Below are 16,399 nucleotides of genomic sequence, written 5' to 3'. Positions count from 1 at the left end.
AACTTTGGTGGAGGTAAGAGCTTGCCTCCCCACGAAAGCAGAACCCCCATGCACCGCATGTTTTGCAGTTGCAGAGGCTTGTTGGCATCTTTCCACAAACTTCTTCATGCACCGTGCAGCTCCCGGGTGCAGCACTCCTTTCTGCGACCCACAGCCTCCTGGGTCATTCTCCAGAGGCATGGGATTCCTTTTTGTAGTGCTGCATGGGTCTCCTTATGCACCTTCTTTGTCCCTGTGATGTTTGGAGCACAGGTACAGCAAATCTCCATTGCAAAGAAGATTGTGCTATTGCATAGAATCGTGGACCTGGTGAACACCGTGGGATAGCATCTACGTACAAGGGACGACATCAGGAAGAGGTGGAACGACCTAAGAGGGAAGGTACATTCAATGGCAGCAAAGCACCAGCTCGACATCCAGAGAACTGGTGGTGGACCCCTACCTCCTCCCACACAGCTGACAGCATGGGAGGAGCAAGTCTTGGCAATAATGCATCCTGAGGGACTCACTGGAGTTGCCGGAGGACTGAACACTGGTGAGCCAATATTTACTACCTATCCCCCCATACATGCATGCCAGCACCACCCCTCACCCTGACACCCATCACTCCACTCCATCCCACACAGTGCACCAACACAAACAACAATCCTAAATGCCAAGCCCTGCATGCCATACCCACTGCATGCACATCCCTCCCAGCCCTGCATGTACACCCACCAACAAAGCATGCACAGCATGGAGAACTAACAATCCCACAAAACATCATCATACACAAACACAGGTGGCAGGGTAACAGCAACAATGTAGAGGAACCTAGGGATGTAGAATATGTCACAGACATGTAGCATAATACACCACTTACGTCCCCACAGGTGCCCCAGCGAATCCCAGCAGCTAGGAGGTGCCACAGCTACCCAGTCCCCCACCAGAAGATGTCCCCAGTGATGACAGCAACTCTGGATAAACTGGAGCTAGATGAACTTCCTGGCCCATCAGGGACCACTGGTCAGTCTGATACCCCAGCCCATACCCAGTCCACCACAGAGCCTCCCCCATCAGTATCCAACACCACAGCAGCCACGCAACATCTCCACACCTCTGTCCCCAGGACACATCAATCAGCAGTGTCCCCACCTGTACAAAAACCCCAGTCGACACCTCACAGCCAAGAAAATCAGAGTCCTGGGGTCAGTGGCAGTGGGCATACCATTCAGGGGACACAGGTATAGGAGGACAGGGACACACGGAGGACTGGTGTGCGCAAGGGGGAGAACAGGTAAGTGCCAGGGGGAGGACAGGCCCAGGGAACCGACTGCCCAGGCGGCACTCACCCATGTCCTGGGGGCTCACCCACAATCCCAGGACATGATGGGTCAGGTGATAGACATCATGCAGGAGAACCAGCGGCTGCAGAAGGTACACCACCAGGAGATCAGGAAAGAATTGTAGGCCCTCAACACCAATCTGGTTTCCATACCAGGGCTATTAGGTGATATGGCCTACATAATGGGAGACTAAACAGCACACCAGCGGGCCCCTACCACTAGCTAGTCAAATAAACAGCCCTCCACATCTGCTGCAGCCAGTGGACAGGAGGCTCTGCCACAGGACCCAAAAGCCACCAGCACCCCTCCCCCTGCAGAAGGTGAAATAGCTCGCAAATGTTCCCTGCAAACCAGACAGCCACCAGAGACACTTGCCAAAACCAAGACCACCTCCAGGAAATGAGACCGTCCTGAATGTCCCCCTTGTGTTCCACTCTGCCACCTTGGCCACTTTGAACTACCATTGCTCCCCTTCCTATGGCTCCTTGGACACTGGACCTGTGCCACAAACAGACTGGACCAATATCGTGGACTTACCTCTGCTATCACCCCATTCCATTGCACAATTCCTTCAAAATTTTCACTTCAATAAACACCCTTGAACACAACTTGAGTGGAGTGATAGTGCTTTATCTGACAAAAATGTGCAATGTTTTGAACTGTTTCATCTTGTGCAATTGTCCTGACCTTTGTGATTCCATCCAAAAAATTGCCTGTAGCAGTTTGTAGTCATCACATCCGTACACAGTTGTAATCACACCAACATCTGCAAAATGGGAAGGCATAGGTGCCAGTCAGTTGGGATGATAAGGAAGTGACTGCCATCATGCAACAGCCACACAGAAAAATAAATAATCTGAGGAATGGTCACTTTCTCTGTCTTACCTGTGTGTCATTGGGAACACTGCCGTAAAACTGATATCCTGTTATCCACATCCTCATCCTCTGCCTCCTCATCGTCACTGTGCTCAGGGTCCACTGCTGCCACAGGAACATTTTCACTCACCTCCTCCTGCAGATGGGGCACAAGTCGTCTGCTGGCCAGGTTGTTCAACATGCAGCATACAACAAATATCTGGCAGACCTTCTCAGGGGAGTAACAGAGATATACACCTTTCAGATGGAGGCATCTGAACCTGGCCCTCAGGAGACCGAAGGTGATCTCGATTATTCTCCTGGTTCACACATGAGCATCATTATGCCTAATCTCAGCCCCTGTCCTCGGATTCCTTACAGGGGTCAAGAGCCAGGACAGGTTTGGGTAGCCAGGGTCACCTGCAAGAAGTGAGGGACAAACATTAGCCTTGCACAATGGCATGGGGGATGACTCCTGAAGCCATACACTGACATGCATTGGGTGGAGACTAAGGCTCACCTATAAGCCGCACCCTGTGCCTCTGTAGTTGTACCATCACATGTGGGCTGCTGGTATTCCTCAAGATGGAGGCGTCATGCACTGACCCAGGATACTTGGTAGTAATGTGGGAGATGTACTGGTCAGCCAGGCACACCATTTGCACATTTAGTGAGTGGAAACTCTTCTGATTACTGAACACCTGTTCATTGGCTTGGGGGGGGGGGGGGGGGGGGCAAATGCTATCTGTGTTCCATCAACAGCCCGAATAACATTTAGAATATGTCTCATTGCATAGAAACCAGCCTTCACATTGGAAAAATCATCCAATTGGGGGAAAGCGATGTAGCTGCACATGTGTTTGAGCAGAGGTGACAAAACCCTTGCCAGCACTATTGAGAACATTGGCTGTGACATTCCTGCAGCCAAGCCCACTGTCACTTGGAAAGAGCCAGTTGCCAGGAAATGGAGCACTAATAGGACCTGCACAAAAGGGGGAATCCCAGTGGGTTGAACGATAGCAGATATCAGATAAGGCTCCAATTGTGCATGTAGCTCTGTGATTGTGGCCCTGCCCAGCCTATAGGTTAGTATAATGTTCCTTGTCCTCCAGTGTAGCCAAGTCCACAAGGGGTCTGTATGAGGGGGTTTGCCTCCTCCTCCTTTCCTCCACAGTGGTAGGTACCTAAGGGACACAAAAGTGAGAAGGGAGTGACAAACTGAACAATGGAACCACCACTTGAAGGAAAGTACTGTCTTCCTTGGCATTTAAACCCCAATTTCTGCCTGTTTGTCAGTGTATTTTGCCTGTCTCACTGGGATCCTGCTAGCCAGGTCCTCAGTGCTCATAGTTTGTAGCCTATGTGTGTTGTCATTATGCTTAACTGTGTCACTGAAGTCCTGCTGACCAGAACTCCAGTGCCTATGCTCTCTCTAATTACCACATTTGTCACCACACTTTACTGACTCCATATTCCAATTCTAATTGGCACACTGCCCCCACTTATACGTCCCTAGTATATGGTACCTAGGTAGCCAAGACATTGGGTTTCCAGGAGATCCTTATGGGCTGTAGCATTTCTTTTGCTACCCATGAGGAGCTCATGCAAACTTTCATCAGGACTACCACTGAAGTCTGAGTGACATAGTGCACACACTATTTAGCAGCCATTTTCACTGTACTAGGATAACTTGTAGGAAACATATATGTCTAACCTTCATTTACTGAAGGCTAGGTGCAATGTTACTGTGTGTGAGGGCTCCCTTGTACTAGCAAAGGTGCCCCCACTTTGTCCAGGGCCAATTCCTTGGACTTCATGAGTGCGGGGACACCATAATAAGCGTGCACCACATATATGTTAATACATACATGTAGCTTCACAATGGTAACTCTGAATATGGCCATGTGAGGTGTCTAAGATCAAGGAATCGACCCCCCCAATCCATATCTGGTGTTGTGGCCCAATCCCATGCACTCTAGGGGCTCCAGCATGGACCCCCAGTACTGTCAAACCAGCTCTCTGAGGTTTCCACTGCAGCCCCAGCTACTGTCACCTCACAGGCAGGTTTTTGCCTTCCGGGGGGCTGAGCAGCTCAATCCTAGGAAGGCAGAACAATGCATTCCTTTTCTGAGGATGGTGTTACACCCTCTCCCTTTGGAAATAGGCGTTAAAGGCTTAGGATGGGTAGCCTCCCAGAGCCTCAGGAAATGCTTTGAAGGGCACAAACGGTGCCCTTCTTGCGTAATCCAGTCTACACCGGTTCAGGGACCCCCAGTCCCTGCTCTGACACAAAACTGGACAAGGGAAAGGAAAGGTGGTGCCCAGAGCTCCTCCAGAGTCTCCCTGGTGTTAGCTATCTTGGGTTCCAAGGTCTGGGGACCCTCTGGAGACCTCTGAGTGGCCAGTGCCAGCAGGTGACGTCACAGACCCCTCTTGATAGGTGCATACCTGGGTAGGTAGACAATCCCCCTCTCTGGGCCATTTAGGGTCTCTCCTCTGGGTGTTTCTTCAGATTTGGTTTGCAAGATTACTCCAGGACTCCTCTGCTTCCTCTGCTTCAGCTTCTGATTGTCTGATCAACCGAAGACTGCTCCATGAACCGCTGTAACTGCAACAAAGTATCCAGGATGACTCCTGTGACCTGCAACTTCACCTCCATCAGGCATTCGCAACCGTTTCCAAGGTTTGCACGCTCTGATGACTGCCTGTCTTCACCCTGCACCAGAACAACCATAAGAATCTCATGTGGAGTGACAGAGTCACTTCCCTGCTTCAGCATGCACACTTCTGCGATGACAACTAGTACTCTGGGACTCCTCTCCTGATGACGAGCGTGCTCCCTGGAACACAAGTGGTGGACCAAAGTATCCCAGACTGTCCAAAGGTCCAGCTGTCCAAATTTGGTGAAGGTAAGAGCTTACCTCCCCGTGCTGCAATAGTACCCCTGTGCACCACATCTCCTGCAGCTCCTTGGGCTTCTGTGCACTTCTTCCAAAAGTTCTTCATTCACAGTGTAGCCCAGGTCCCCAGCACTCCATCTTGCAATGCAAAACTCCCTGAGTTGTTCTCCAGCGGCATGGGACCTTCTAGCGTAGTACTGCAATGAATGCACTTTGCATCTTTGCCCCTGAGCTATTGGACTCCCGTGGGTGCTGCCTTGTCTTCTGAGGGCTCTCTGAAGTGCTGAGAGTCCTCTCTGTCTCCTCGGTCTGAGTTGAGACTCCCCAGGTCCCTTCTGGGTCCAGGCAGCTCCTTTTTGATGCAAACCACGTACTTGCTTGAACCAAGGCTTGATATCAGAATCCAGTGACGCAAACAGCCTGCATCCAACAACTCAATATGGGACATCTCCTGCACCTAGCTGGAACCCACAGGCATCTTCTTTGGTGCTCTTCTGTACTATTCTTCTGACAGGAGAATCCACTTTTTCACCTTCTTCTAAGTTGGCAGGGGCTCCTGTCCTTCCTGGACTCTTCTTCGACTTCTGGACTTGGTCTCCTCTCTCCACAAGTCTTCGGGTCCAGGAATCCATTGTTTGTTGTTTGCAGTCATTCTTGGTTCTTGCAAAATCCTTCATCACGACTTGTAGTGTGTCCTGGGGAAACTTGCTGTACTTTACTCCTGTTTTCCTGGGCTCTGGGGTGGGGTACTTTTCTTACCTTTGGTGTTTTCCTACACTCCAAGTGCCCCTCTACACACTACAATTGCCTATGGGGGAATTCGACATTCGCATTCCACTATTATAGTACATGGTTTGTGTTGCCCCTAGGCCCATTACAATCTATTGTATTTTCTATTGTTTGCACTATTCTATGTTGTTTACTTACCTGATTTGTTTGCTAGTGTATATATTTTGTATAATACTTACCTCCAGAAGGAGTATTGCCTCTAAGACACATTTGGCCTTGTGTCACTAAAATAAAGTACCTTTATTTTTGGTAAGACTGAGTATTGTCTTGTATAGTGTATAAGTACTGCGTAACTATAGTGGTATTGCAGGAGCTTTGCATGTCTCCTAGTTCAGCCTAAGCTGCTATGCTACAGCTACCTCTAGGTAGCTGAAGTTGCTAGATCACTGCTTACATTTCAGAAATAAGGGATCACTGGACCAATACAAACCAGGCCTGCGTCCTACATTGGTGGTGCAGCGGTCGGATAAGTACTTGCAATTGCTTTGCCACTTTTTTACTGGTGCTTTTCACAAGTAAAGTGTACTCCAATGCTTAGAGCTATATAGAATTATACCTAGCAGTAATTTTTTCACTTTCTAAAAAGTTTTCAAAAGTTCTGAAAAGCTTTTTCTTTTCCTTTAAAAAGTTAGGTCAAATAGTTTACTAACTTTTTACTTTTCTCCCTAACCTTTTCTTTCACTTTGTGTGTTGTAAAGGATACCCCAAGGGAGAAGATTAGGGATTGGGAAGAACCCTAAGAAATAATTTGTCTTGAATCTCCTCTTGCAAGATGACCACCAGGAGCATCCTACTGGTCAGGTACAATCAGAAGGGGAGGTCGAGGGAGATTCCACCCAGGTAGATTCAGGAAAGGATCCTGAAGATCCAGGGGATGGTCCTTCCACTGATCTTTCCCTTAACAAACCTCTTAGTGTAGCTGGTAGTGGGAGGTGGGTCACACATAGGTAAGGCACACTTCACACCTAGAGGCCAGGTCACTAGAGTAACTCAAGTTAGGGAAAGGTCAACCTCTGCTCATTCCCATGTTACTTCTGTATCAGAAGTGTCCCACACATCCAACTCTGAGGATTAATCCCTAGATAGGGAACTCAGAAAGCTGAGGTTGGAGGAGGCCAGCAACAGTTGGCCTTATATAGGGAAACCCCAGCTGTGGAAAGGGAAAGACAGGGTTTGGGTTAGTTCCCCATTGTGGCAGCAGCAGTAGTTTCACAAGTTCCAGTGTTAGAGAAAACACATTTTATTCTAGAAACCTACACAAGATTGTCCCCCCTTACAAGGAGGGGTGACATTTACAAGCGGTTTGCTGCACTTGAGAAGGCCTGTAAAGTTCAGATGGTCCCTCAGGTACAGTAGGCTGCCATCCTGTGGTTATCGTTCTCTGGCAAGGGGAGAGATAGACTCCTTACTGTTAGAGAAGATTAATCAGGCAACTACAATGTTCTGAAAACTGCATTCTTGGATATATTTGGCTTCATCACTGAACAATATAGAATGAAGTTTGGAGAGACCAGAAAAGAGTCTTCACAGGATTGGATAGATTTTGTAGAATGTTCAGTGAAGGCCTTAGAAGGTTGGTTGCATGGCCCCAAGGTGTCTGACTATGAAACCTTATACAATCTGATTCCCCTTTTGATGAGGAGTCAACTCCTTGTGCATAACCTACACCAGAGGAGATTCAGGCTGACACAGCTGAGCTTTTGGGTGCAGGTGGGCCTACCAGGGAGGGACTGAGTTTGGCACAACAGACCTGTCCCATACTACAGGGTCTAAGACAGCAAGCTTTCAAAAAAGCAAAATGGGGATATCAGTGACTCACACAGAGTTTACTGGGATAACAATCTCATTGCCCTGAGGCAAGGGACCCTAAACCTGGTGCTACCAGGAGAATGGTCATTCCCTTGCAGTATAGGGAATTCCTCCTTACTCTGGCTCATGATATTCCCTTGGCTGGACATCTGGGGCAAAGCAAAACCTGGGACAGACTTGTCCCTCACTTTCACTGGCCTCATATGTCAGAGGACACAAACGAGTTTTGCCGCTTTTGTGTGACTTGCCAAGCCACTGGCAAGACTGGTGGCATCCCAAAGGCAACCCTTAATCCCACTACCAGTGGTTGGGGTGTCCTTTAAAAGGGTAGGGGTTGACATTTGTGGTCCCATTGTCCCTCCAACTGCTTCTGGTAATAGGTTTATCTTGTTGGTAGTGGACCATGCCACAAGATATCCAGAAGCCACCCCTTTAAGTGGCAAAGGGCCTCCCAGGAATATTTTCCAGGGTGGGCTTTCCTAAAGAGGTAGTATCAGACAGGGGTAGTAACTTCATGTCTGCATACTTGAAAGCTGTTGGAAGGAGTGTGGTGCAACCTACAAATTCACCACACCCTATCATCCACAAACAAATGGACTGGTTGAGAGATTTAACAAAACTCTCAAAGGCATGATCATGGGACTCTCTGAAAAACTCAGAAGGAGATGGGATGTCTTCCTGCCACGCCACCTTTTTGCCTACAGGGAGGTACCCCAAAAAGGAGTGGGCTACAGCCCCTTTGAATTCCTCTTTGGTCACCCCGTTAGAGGTCCCCTTGCTCTTGTGAATGAGGGGTGGGAGCAACCATTGAAGCCCCCTAAACAAGAAACTGTAGACTATGAACTGAGTATATGAAAAAGGCCACTAAGAACCTTCAGGCCAGCCAAGAGCTTCAAAAGCAATGGCATGACCAGAAGGCTCTCCTGACTGAGTACCACCCAGGACAGAAGGTGTGTGTTCGGAGCCTGTGGCACCAAGAGCACTCCAGGACAAATGGAGTGCACCCCATCTTATTGTGGAGAAAAAGGGTGAGGTCACCTATTTAGTAGACCTTGGCACTGGCAGAGGTCCCCTTAGGGTACCTCATGTCAACCGCCTTAAACACTAGTATGATAGGGCAGATTTAACTCTACTCATGGCCACAGATGAGGGGCAGAAGCAAGAGAGTGACCCTCTCCCTGACCTCTTATCCAACACTGGAGCTGATGGCTTAGTGGAAGGAATTGTGCTTGCAGACTGCCTCTCAGCAGAGCAGAGGGAGGACTGTAGGAACTTACTAGGCCAATTTTCTAACCTCTTTTCACTCACACCTGGTACCACTATTTGGTGTGAACACACCATTGATACTGGCGACAGTTTACTGGTCAAAAGTAAGATTTATAGGCAGCCTGACCATGTCAGAGACTGTATAAAGTCTGAGGTGCAGAAAATGTTGGACCTAGGTGTTATTGAGCACTCAGATAGCCCCTCTGCCAGCCCAGTGGTGCTTGTCCCCAAAACTCATAGCAAATAAGGAAAAAGGGATATGCAGTTTTGTGTGGACTATAGAGGGCTCAATACAGATGCTCACCGTATACCCAGGGCAGAGGAGCTCATAGATGCACTGGCCGCTGCCAAGTATCTAAGCACCTTTGATTTGACTGCAGGGTATTGGCAGATCAAATTATCAGAGGGTGCTAAGCTGAAAACTGCCTTTTCAACGATTGGAGGGCATAATCAGTTTACAGTTATGCCCTTTGGTTTGAAAAATGGCACCTGCCACTTTCCAGAGGCTGGCAAACGCAGTCCTCTAAGGTCTAGAAGCTTTCAGTGCAGCATACTTAGATGACATTGCTGTATTTAGCTCTACCTGGGATGAACACCTGGTCCACCTGTGGAACGTTTTGAAGGCCCTGCAAAAGAAAGGTCTCACTATCAATGCTTCAAAATGCCAGATAGGCCAGGGGAAAGTGGTTTATCTGGGCCACCTGGTAGGTGGATAACAGATTGAACCACTACAGGGGAAGATACAGACTATTTTAGACTGGGCTCCCCCTACTACTCAGTCCCAGGTCAAAGCCTTTCTTAGTCTCACTGGGTATTACAGGAGGTTCAGTAGGAACTATGGCTCCATTGTTGCCCCTCTTCATGACCTGACTTGTAAAACGATGCCTAAAAAGCTATTGTGGACAGCCAGCTGTCAAAGAGCCATTGAGGAGCTGAAGCAGGCTATGTGTACTAAACCTGTCCTAAAAAACCCAAATTACTCTAAAAAATTAAATGCATCCGAACTGGGTGATGGGGCAGTGCTATCATAACTGAACTCAGAGGACCAGGATCAACTTGTTGCTTTTTTCAGAAGGAGGTTGATCCCTAGAGAAAACCGTTGATCAGCCATAGAGAGGGAGGTATTTGATGTGGTCTGAGCCCTGAAGAAGTTGAGACCGTACTTATTTGGGACTCACTTCATTTTTTAGATGACCACAAACTTCTCTTATAGTTATAACAGCTGAAAGGAGAAAACCCTAAATTGTTGAGGTGGTCCATTTCCTTACAGGGTATGGACTTAACAGTGGAACATAGACCTGGGAGTAACCACTCCAATGCAAATGGACTCTCCAGATATTTCCCCTTAGTGTCAACACCAGAGCAATAAGCGCTCTATTGGCGACAAAAATGCAAAAACCCAGCACTCTCAAAACAAAGTAATGTATGCATTGTGCTGACATGTTGTGGTTTAACCTTTTGCATTGCAGAGTTCAATCCTGAAAACGTATTTTTAATATACTTACAAATACTGTTCCTTTGCAATGTATTGCTGCAGGTTTTCAGAGTGTGTTAGGGTGTGGCCCCTTTCCAGGGCCTTCCAGAGACTTTCCCTGCAACATACCTGGGCGTGGTTCTGGGCTGGGCCAAGACTCTATAAAAGAGAACCAGCCCAGCTCCCAGTGCTCACTATTCAGAGGTCCCGGTGCAGAGCAGCTGCTTCTTCCTGAGCTCCTGTCCCAGCGGCCTATTTGGATCTTCCAGTCTTCTGCCCTAATCCTTCATTGGTGATCATTTTTCCAGGCGGTAAGACGGTGGTTGGACTGTCCCGACACCGTTATTTAGAATTTTCATATTCTTGGTTTAAATTCTTAAATGAGTAACAGATTACTTGCGCGCTACCATTTCTTGACATTTATATGGTAGTTTACAAATAGGCAAGACGCGCGATTTGTTTCATAAAGGTTTGACTTGGTTATTCATTGCGCGCTACCATTTCTTGACATTTACATGGTGGCTTAAGAATCGGCAAGACGCGCGATTCGTTTTATGGTGTTTAAATATTGTTGTCCATTGCGCGCTACTATTTCTTGACATTGACATGATATTTTATGAATTGGAAAGACGCACAACTAGTTTCATGAGAATTTAACTTTGTTGTTCAGTGCGTGCTACCATTTCTTGACATTTTACATGGTGGTTTAAGAACCGGCAAAAGAAGCGTGATTCGTTTCATTGTACTTTGATCTTGTTATTTATTGTGAGCTGTTATTCCTTGACATTTACATCGTGTTTTACGAATCGGCAAGACGCGCAATTCGATTAATGATGAATTGACTTTGATATTCATTGCGTGCTACCATTTCTTGATATTTTACATGGTAACACTCGAATTGGCAAGACGCACGATTCTCTCCTCGAGTTTAATTCATGTTGTTTATTGTATGCTACTATTCTAAGATATTTATTATGTAATATTCGAGTTGACAAGTTATGTGATTTGTTTCCTGAATCCATATTGTGTTATTCATGGTGCACAATCCTTTTATGGTGTTTACTATATATATATACATAGCTGCAATATGCGCAATTTGTGTTGAAACATTTTAAGAGTAAACAGAAGGCCAGAGTTTCGAGATGCAATATTGTATGGTCCTAGTATACATTCTCAAAACAAGATTTATATGACTGGTTTAAAATTTTGTCAGAATGTTTTTTTTCTGATTCTCATGTAAAGGAAAGCACTTGAATAAGAAAGTTTTCATTTAATTCATCTTGATTCCCCTACCGGTATCCAGCCATCTTGAAACTTAGTCATTTTAAACTTAACTCTTAAATTGTTCATGTTTTCAGAGTGACTAAGCTTAGAATCATAGTCTAGTATTGATTTCAGGAGATATAATTTTCATATTGTGTGTTCTAACCTTTTTCTTACTACAGATCTCCTTCCCAGCTGTTCCCTTCCTAATCCCCTCTTCCCCTCTTGGACTCTCTCAGTCTCTGTGATTTATCTATCAGAGTCTTGAAGCTGTTCGGTGGTGGACGTGTTGGGAACGTGCATGGACCCTGAGGATCTGGTGACTCTGACACTTAGACAACGAAGACTCATCTGGGCAAGGTTAGCCTTATTGTCCCTCGTTTGGGGGGGTTGTGTAGTACCATATTTCTTGGCATGTTAAACCCCAATTCCTGCCTGTTTGTCCGTGTGTTTTGCCTGTCTCACTCGGATCCTGCTAGCCAGGACCCCACTGTTCATAGTTTGTGGCCTATGTGTGTTATCAATATGCTTAACTGTGTCACTGAAGTCCTGCTAAACAGAACTCCAGTGCTTATGCTCTCTCTACTTACCAAATTTGCCACCACACTTTACTGACTCCGTATTCCCTTTCTAATTGGCACACTGAACCCCCTCCCTTATAAGTCCCTAGTATATAGTTCCTAGGTACCCAGGGCATTTTGTTTCCAGGAGATCCTTATGGGCTGCAGCATTTCTTATGCCACCCATAAGGAGCTGAGACAAACCTTTCATCAGGACTGCCACTGCAGCCTGAATGAAATAGTGCACACACTATTTCACAGCCATTTTCACTGCACTAAGGTAACTTATAAGTCACCTATATGTCTAACCTTCATTTACTGAAGGCTAGGTGCAAAGTTACAGTGTGTGAGGGCACCCTTGTACTAGCAAAGGTGCCCCCACATTGTCCAGGGCCCATTCCTAGGATTTCATGAGTGCTGGGACACCATTAAAAGCGTGCACTACATATATGTTAATACATATATGTAGCTTCACAATGGTAACTCCGAATATGGCCATGTGAGGTGTCTAAGATCATGGAATTGACCCCCCAATCCAAATCTGGCACGGGGGGCAATGCCATGCACCCTGGGGTCTCCACCATGGACCCCCAGTACTGCCAAACCAACTCTCTGAGGTTTCCACTGCAGCCCCAGCTGCTGTCACCTAACAGCCAGGTTTTTGCCCTCATGGGGACTGTGCATCTCAATCCCAGGAAGGCAGAACAATGCATTTCCTTTGGGAGGAAGGTGTTACACCCTCTCCCTTTGGAAATAGGTGTTACAGGCTTGGGAGAGGTAGCCTCCCAGAGCCTCTGGAAATGCTTTGAATGGCACAGACAATGCCCTCGTGGCATAACCCAGTCTACACCAGTTCAGGCACCCCCAGGCCCTGCTCTGGTGTAAAACTGGACAAAGGAATGGGGAGAGACTACTCCCCTGCCCATCAATACCCCAGGGGTGGTGCCCAGAGCTCCTCCAGAGTGCCACTGGTGTTAGCCATCTTGGATTCCAAGGTGTCGGGACCGTCTGGAGACCTCTGAGGGGCCAGTGACAGCAGGTGACATAATAGACCCCTCCTGATAGGTGCATACCTGGGTAGGTAGACAGTCCCCCTCTCTGGGCTATTTAGGGTCTCTCCTCTGGGTGTTTCTTCAGATTCGGTTTGCAAGATTCCTCCAGGACTCCTCTGCATCCTCTGCTTCGGCTTCTGACATTTGGATCAACCGCAGACTGCTCCAGGAACCGCTGTAACTGCAACAAAGTATCCAGGATGACTCCTGTGACCTGCAACCTCAGCTCCAGTCAGCATTTGCAACAGTTCTCAACGTGTGCACACTCTGAGGACTGCCTGTCTTCACCCTGCACCAGAAGAACAGAAGGACTCTCCCGTGGACTGATGGAGTCACTTCCCTGCTTCAGCAGGCACCCTTCTGCAAGGACAAACGGTACTCTGGGACTCTTCTCCTTATGACGAGCATGCTCCCTGGAACACAAGTGGTAGACCCAAGTGACGCAGACTGTCCAAAGGTCCAGCTGTCCAAATTTGGTGGAGGTAAGAGCTTGCCTCTCCATGCTGCGACAGTAACCCTGTGCACCACACGGCAGTTCAGCAGCTCGTGGGCTTCTGTGCACTTCCTCCAAAAGTTCTTTATGCACAGTGTAGCCCAGGTCCTCAGCACTCCATCCTGCAACGCACACCTCCTGCAGTTGTTCTCCGGCTGCGTTGGACCTTCAAGTGTAGTGTGCAATCACCGCACTTTGCATCTTCTTTCCCCCTGTGTTCTGGCATTCCTGTGGGTGCTTCCTGGTCTTCTGAGGGCTCTCTGAAGTGCTGAGGAGGGGAAATGATTTTTGTGGGCATTATGGGGGTCATTCTAAGTCTGGCGGGCGGCGGAGGCCGCCCGCCAGACTTCCCCCCTCCAGAATACCGCACCGCGGTCGAAAGACCGCTGCGGTTATTCTGGGTTTTACACTGGGCTGGCGGGTGACCGCCAAAAGGCCGCCCGCCAGCCCAGTGTAAAACTACCTTCCCACAAGGACGCCGGCTCAGAATTGACATGGGCACTGCAGGGGCCCCCAGGGGCCCCGCGACACCCCATACCGCCATCCTGTTCCTGGCGGGAGACCCGCCAGGAACAGGATGGCGGTATGGGGAGTCAGAATCCCCATGGCGGCGCAGCGCGCTGCGCCGCCAAGGAGGATTCTCATGGGCAGCGGAAAACCGGCGGGAGACCGCCGGTTTTCTGCTTCTGACCGCGGCCGAACCGCCGCGGTCAGAATGCCCTGCGGGGCACCGCCAGCCTGTTGGCGGTGCCCCGCCAACCCTGGCCCCGGCGGTCATGGACCGCCGGGGTCAGAATGACCCCCTATGTGTGACAGACTGGATTGTATGGTTAATCCTGTCGGTGGTTCCTCTGCGGGTCAGCGTCGATCAGAAGAAGGGAATGGGGCCATTGCCAAGTTCGTGTGCACCCTGGGGGTCTATAGCAGACAGAGCACCCACTGCAGGAAACGGTGGGAGGACCTGAGACGCTGGGCCCGGAAGAATGTGGAGGCCCAGCTGAGGATGGCCTCCCAACGAGGGAGGGGTGCCCGTCGGAACCTGACCCCCCTGATGGCCCACATACTACCGGTGGCCTACCTAGAGCTGGATGGGCGCTTGAGGGAAGCACAGCAGCCAGAAGAGGGTGATTACAGTGTGTGTAACACCCACCTTTTTTGCCTGGCATAGGATGCTGGTGGTGGGTTTCAGTTAGTAGGTGCCCCTTAATGCCAGCTCACACATTGCTGTGTGGTCCAGCTCAGAGTAAATGGGTGTATAGCAAAATCATGTTAGCTAGCTAAGTGGCATTCCATGTCAGACAGAGCTTAGTAGATCCCAGGAGGGGTGCAGATGGCGGTGGTTAGCTCTCATCTTGCTTTTCTACCTAGCCAATGGAATGCCAGTGTGGTGCATAGTGCTCAATCTTGGTCCCTATGTGTGATGGTAATGAGTGTGCCATCTGTGATGTTGGTGCTGTAATTGACCCAGTGCTCCCTTTTTCTCCCCCCCCTTATTTTCTTCTGTCCTCCTGTCCATGAGTGCATTAGCATCCTCTGGCGGAGGAGCAGGGGCACCGGTGAGTGAATGAGCTGCAGCCCCCAGGACCCAGGAGGCAGAGTCCACCGATACCGATGGGACCAGTGTGATGGAGGGTAAGGGTAGCACCATGACGAGGACAGGAGGTGACAACACTGAATCTGAATCATCCTCCGATGGGAGCTCCCTGGTGGTGGCAGATACCTCTACAACCACCCCAGCTACAGGTACAGCCACAATACCCCATACCAGCACCTCCTTCTCAGTAGCCCCCCACTGAGTTGCCCGTGGCTGCTCATTCAGGAGGACGGGCATCTCCTTCACCCCAGGCACCTCAGGCCCTGTCCCAGTGAGCCCTACTGCCCTCAGTGAGGAGGTTATTGGCCTCCTGAGATCCATCTCTGTAGGGTAGTTATCCATAGTAAATGCCATCTAGGGGCTGGCATCCCAGATGCAGCAATGCAATGCCTACCTGGAGGGCATCCACTGTGATATGGTGGCCTTACAGAGATCATTTCAGGCTCTGGCCTCCTCTCTGATGGCAGCTAGTGTCCCTGGTCCTACTGTTCTCCCTCCAACTACCACTTCCCAGTCTCCTCAACCCCAACCCATCACATGCACACAAACAGCCAAGCATGCACACAAAACATCACACAAGAATGGCACATAAAAACACAGGTAGCAAACTTCAAGCCACAAACACTCACACAAACAACAGACAGTTGCACACACAACAACATCCACTTACTCCACTGTCTCCTCCTCTCTCACAGTCACATCCACACACACACTTGCATGCACTGCATCAACAGCCATCACCACCATCACCACATCATGCAGCACCCCATCTCACTTGCCGACACCTCCACAATATCCATCCACACATCCCCTTTGTCCCCTCCCACCCTGTCTGCCCCCCTCCTAAGAGACACAAACGTTTGCACTCAGACCCCCAACAACCATCCACCTCACACTTGCACACTGTCCATGCACCTGCACCCAAGTCAAGAAAACGTACACCCCCTACAACCACTACCTCTACCTCCACTCCCATCCCTCCTCCCACATCCCTAAGAAGCAATCCCTTGCCCATCTTG

Source organism: Pleurodeles waltl, chromosome 7, assembly GCF_031143425.1.
Source record: "Pleurodeles waltl isolate 20211129_DDA chromosome 7, aPleWal1.hap1.20221129, whole genome shotgun sequence".
NCBI lineage: Eukaryota > Metazoa > Chordata > Amphibia > Caudata > Salamandridae > Pleurodeles > Pleurodeles waltl.
The sequence above is the reverse complement of the archived record's forward strand: the minus strand, read 5'-3'. Positions refer to the sequence as shown.